The sequence below is a fragment of the Ischnura elegans genome, chromosome X (genome assembly GCF_921293095.1).
Source record: "Ischnura elegans chromosome X, ioIscEleg1.1, whole genome shotgun sequence".
Lineage (NCBI taxonomy): Eukaryota > Metazoa > Arthropoda > Insecta > Odonata > Coenagrionidae > Ischnura > Ischnura elegans.
The window spans coordinates 45,346,506-45,352,505 of NC_060259.1; positions in this window are offsets into that span (position 1 = coordinate 45,346,506).

Genomic DNA, 6,000 nt, shown 5'->3' on the forward strand with positions numbered 1-6,000 from the left:
TGGTAAAACCTCGGATGTCCCCAGAGTGTAAACAGAGCGCTCGGGCACAAAGTGGTCGAAAGGTGAGGCCTTGGCTGAAAACACTAGTAAATTTACAATATGGTAATAGGAAGTGAAAAAAGTATGATTGAGCCTCAAATTACAGTTTCTAATCACAGTCTCGCCAGTGTGAGTTCTAAACTTAATTATTATATTTTCAATCAACTGAATAACATCCCCGCTATGAACCAAACTGTGCCACCGATATAACTTCTCAGGCAACAGTATTTCCCTTCGAACGCGCAGACAGTGGATCAGTTGACACGGAATATTATTGGACCGAAAATCAAAACAATCAAATGAAGAGCCATAAAAGACTACCCTGGACCAATAGCGTCACGAGTCGCGCAGCGTCCGCGTAATTAAAATCAACTAGCTCAAATATAGTAACTAGCTAACTTAAGTCATGAATGGGCTCCTCGGGGTAAAAAATAAACACTGTAACGGAGTTGTCTGGGTTGATTATGGTACCGTCTGTCACCATGGTAAAGTGTACAACCTAAGTGTATTTACATATAAGATTCGAGGTTTTTCCTATCTCGAGAAGTTTAGGGTTTAGATCGAATTAAATCAAATCGAAACTTAAATCACGTACGTGGTGGAAGGGCTCTATATTAATAATGTAAGACACTTTGTTTCTTCCACAAGTTTATAAAAATTTCTATTTTATTGCCGGTTAAGGCTATTTCACCATTATCAAATACAGTATTTGATAATGGTGTAATTGCCGAAACCGGTAATAAAATATAAATTTTTATAAACTTGTGGAAGAAACATAGTGTCTTTCATTATTAATATTTAGGTTTTAGGGTAGGTCACGTGGTTTCAGATAGTCAATTCGCATGCGTAGAAGCCAACAAGCTCTCTTTCCTATCCTTTTTTCGAGGAGTATCGTCGCCCCTGGGAAGCAACAGAATTTGGCAGTGTTTTGAACTCAATTACGTTAAGCTGATCATTGGAGAATCTCTGTAGTTTCTCAGGATCTACTTCAGTTGGACCTCATCAAAACAATTAATTGTTACCAAATTTATCTGTAACCTTTTACCGTTCTCCTACTTGTAAAATGTTTCAAGTATGCAAATTACCTTGAGAAGCTAAACGATAGCATTAAATATAGGAGTATCATTTTGCCTATCAGTTACAATATTCCCGTTAAGTTTCATCATTTCCTTGTCAATTTTTAGTATTCCAAGGGCGATTTCTTTCTGGATGTAAAAACAGTTTGAAAAAGTGAATTTATCCAATCTTTAATGGGCATACTTAACGTATTTGTTCATTTTTTTAATGCAGTTATCCCATCTGGTAACGATCTTGGTGTTAACGTAATTGTGTCGGCTGGCAATTTATTCGAATTAGAGCTGATTTGGTGTTTGAGGAGAATTCCTCATCGATCCAATGCCACAATTATACAATGCTTAGTAATGTTTAACCGACAAACCGCTGAAGAAGATTCTTTAATTTCCTCTTAAAAAGCCTTTTTTCTTATTTCCGCTCTCCTCTTAGCTCCTTTTATGATGCATATATTAGAAACCTATCGGTCCCTTTACTCACTCAATGAGCACTGCATTATCAGCTGCAACTTTTCAACTTTACCCAAATTTATTGGGTCTTGGAGAAACTGCTTCATGTTTCGCCTAAATTAATTCGAAAGTTCAATATGAATTCAGGATAATATATTCTCACAAACATCGAAACAACTGCACCCATAGTCCACCTATCTAATTAGTGGACTTTAATGGCCATTAGCATGGTCATGTCAATAATTAATCAAACCTTCCATTGATAGTACCTTACCTCATCACTTGGAAAGTTTGGTTAGATGGGTAATGTCAACCAATACGGTTTCATACGTGATATTTCCTACGAAAACTGAATTCTTAGGCCAAGAACTAAATTTATTGGAGAAATCAGGAATGAAAATTTAAGATCTATGACCAATTTGGAAAATAATCGAGGCTGATGTGATAAAATATTGCGATTGAACAATGTTGTCATTCACACCAATGCATTACAATTGGAGTAAGGAAGCAAAGCATCAGAGCATTTATTCGAAGCATGTTTTGATGTGGTAGTAGGGCAAGGACGATGACAGCAGCTGAAAAGTCAAAGCTGGAAGCATTCGATGTGTGTTGTTACAGGAGAATGATGAAGATCAAATAGATCTATCGTGTGAGTAACATGGAAGTCTTAAGAATAGTAGATCATTATTTTCGAAATACTCAGAAGACGACGAGGCATCTTAATAGGACACATCGTGAAACATGATGGTCTGGTGAAGTTTATCGTTGAAAGACAAGCGGGCGGGAAGAACGGTCCAGGAAGTCCTCGGAAGCGATATGTAGACCAAGTGATGGTGGTGGCAAAACAGAAGAATTGTTTAAAGGTGAAAAGATTTTCTAATTGGAGCACTGAGTGGAGAGCTGCGTCAAACCAATATTGGGGCTGTTAGCTATTGGTGCTGATGTATTTCAGTTCATGGCTGGGCTTTCAAACGGCCATAATTCTTCAGCGGGCCAGGGAAACTGATGCATTCTTCCTCCATCATACAGATGTAATTTTCAAGTAGCACATTTTAAATAGTCTGACAGTATGTATACCATTTGAATTGAAATCGCTAATATAACAGTTTTTATGAAAATCAGTTTGCGTCAATGTTGAATTTTACATCTATAAATTTAAAATCTACGAAAAAAATTGACTGGCTTCGGTCGTTTGTTAGATTATGATTATATAACCTTTACAAGTAACTAATGAATTTATGTATTACACTTGATTGTTGACGCAGTTGTAATAATAGTAATATTTATTAGTATTTAATAGTAGTATTTATTAGTAATATTTATATGCTCGAACAAAAATCGAAAGAATCTGCCTCTCTATTAAAAATGAATCAGTCATCTCTCGTCATATTCCCGTTTGTTTTACTTGATTTTTTTAGATTCATAAATTCCTGTATAGCTTTTGGCTCATTCCAGGAAAAAAACGTGATTTAGGATTTCAATATTGGATGCCCCAGTCCAATACGTTTTTACTCTCGGCTTACAAAAAATGATGGCATGTCATCTGTTTAAATTATTCTCATGAAAATAATTTTAAGGTATTACGAAGGAAGTATTTATAAATTGTGTAAAAATAGGTGTAGGAAATACTGTTAACTCAAGTGATATCACCAAATTATTGTAAGCGAGCGCAGCATTCAAGTTCTATTAATGTTAGTGACAATGATACAATCCTCGAATCCTCATTGTTTCGTCTATGAAATGTTTTCTACATTAAAATAAACCTTTGAAATATGAATTTGAATTCAGAATTTTGTGTAAATTGTGGGGTCGAAAAACGTTGCGGATTAAAGTAGTGATTCCGGCTGTATTATTTACATTTTAATTTTAAAGTCGTCAAGGTGTTAGTCAAGCCTCAATTGTATTAACACTAATCTAAGGTTATGTTTCTCGTAGAATATTGAAGTCAATCAACAACTGCAAAGAAACATAGTTTACTGAAGAAAACATAAAATAGCTTTTTCGCCGATATTTCAAATAATCTTGATTTTTTATTCAAGTCCTCTTGATCGATAACTAATTCATTCGCTAAAGTTGTAGTAGTGATACTGCTTATGCTATGATTATTCATCATTGTATAAACTTTCCCCTGAAATATAATTCCTTCTATTTAACATAAGACTGTAAATCTATGTTTGGTTCAATTTTCTCCTTCCTAATTCTTGCCATTTAATTATTTTCATCATTCTATTGCAATATACCAATGACCAACGTCTCTCAAATTGTTGTTATCAGAATTAATAAAACTTGCAGATGACGTATTAGCGTTTGTTGGGTGGTCTTTTTTTGTACATATTAGCATACGTATTTTTTACTGTTGGGGTTTGAATAAATTGGTTGGTGCGATAGCAATTTTATGCTAGAATATTGCGTGACGTTGTCTCAAAGATTAACGTAACTGATATCAGACCGTGTGAGAATATATTCATTGCAGTAAAGGACAAATTCGTTCTTAAACATTGAACTTCAGTTGAGGAGATCACGAACAAAGAAAATTAGAAACCATCAGGAGATGGTATTTAAGTATACCGGGACTAGCCGTGGTGATACCCATCAAATATTGGTTGCAGACACCAATTCAATTGGGCGACGTTTAGTAAAGAGAGATAATTGAATAAAACAAATATCTCATACATAGCGACCTATTTCTCTTGTTATACCCAAGCTTCTCGAGAGCTTATGAAAGTATACCGGGACTAGCCACGGTGATAACTTTTTACGGAGTCACCCGCAATGCACAAATAGTGCGAAAAATCCACAGAGGAAAAATCATTCGCCTTGACCGGGATTCGAACCCGGATCCCTCGATTTCCGGCCGAGTGCTTTAGCCAGTTAAGCTACCGAGGCGTCATTCTCCCCTGTGGAAATTTGTGGACTATACCGGACAAGGTGGTATGGACTGCTGAGCATATGATGCGACTAGCAGTCCAGGTCGTGCGCATGGCGCCACAGCCGGAGAGCTAAGTCCGAACTTTGAACACTAGAGGTGTTCGCTCTGGACTTATGAAAGTATACCGGGACTAGCCACGGTGATAACTTTTTACGGAGTCACCCGCAATGCACAAATAGTGCGAAAAATCCACAGAGGAAAAATCATTCGCCTTGACCGGGATTCGAACCCGGATCCCTCGATTTCCGGCCGAGTGCTTTAGCCAGTTAAGCTACCGAGGCGTCATTCTCCCCTGTGGAAATTTGTGGACTATACCGGACAAGGTGGTATGGACTGCTGAGCATATGATGCGACTAGCAGTCCAGGTCGTGCGCATGGCGCCACAGCCGGAGAGCTAAGTCCGAACTTTGAACACTAGAGGTGTTCGCTCTGGACTTATGAAAGTATACCGGGACTAGCCACGGTGATAACTTTTTACGGAGTCACCCGCAATGCACAAATAGTGCGAAAAATCCACAGAGGAAAAATCATTCGCCTTGACCGGGATTCGAACCCGGATCCCTCGATTTCCGGCCGAGTGCTTTAGCCAGTTAAGCTACCGAGGCGTCATTCTCCCCTGTGGAAATTTGTGGACTATACCGGACAAGGTGGTATGGACTGCTGAGCATATGATGCGACTAGCAGTCCAGGTCGTGCGCATGGCGCCACAGCCGGAGAGCTAAGTCCGAACTTTGAACACTAGAGGTGTTCGCTCTGGACTTATGAAAGTATACCGGGACTAGCCACGGTGATAACTTTTTACGGAGTCACCCGCAATGCACAAATAGTGCGAAAAATCCACAGAGGAAAAATCATTCGCCTTGACCGGGATTCGAACCCGGATCCCTCGATTTCCGGCCGAGTGCTTTAGCCAGTTAAGCTACCGAGGCGTCATTCTCCCCTGTGGAAATTTGTGGACTATACCGGACAAGGTGGTATGGACTGCTGAGCATATGATGCGACTAGCAGTCCAGGTCGTGCGCATGGCGCCACAGCCGGAGAGCTAAGTCCGAACTTTGAACACTAGAGGTGTTCGCTCTGGACTTATGAAAGTATACCGGGACTAGCCACGGTGATAACTTTTTACGGAGTCACCCGCAATGCACAAATAGTGCGAAAAATCCACAGAGGAAAAATCATTCGCCTTGACCGGGATTCGAACCCGGATCCCTCGATTTCCGGCCGAGTGCTTTAGCCAGTTAAGCTACCGAGGCGTCATTCTCCCCTGTGGAAATTTGTGGACTATACCGGACAAGGTGGTATGGACTGCTGAGCATATGATGCGACTAGCAGTCCAGGTCGTGCGCATGGCGCCACAGCCGGAGAGCTAAGTCCGAACTTTGAACACTAGAGGTGTTCGCTCTGGACTTATGAAAGTATACCGGGACTAGCCACGGTGATAACTTTTTACGGAGTCACCCGCAATGCACAAATAGTGCGAAAAATCCACAGAGGAAAAATCATTCGCCTTGA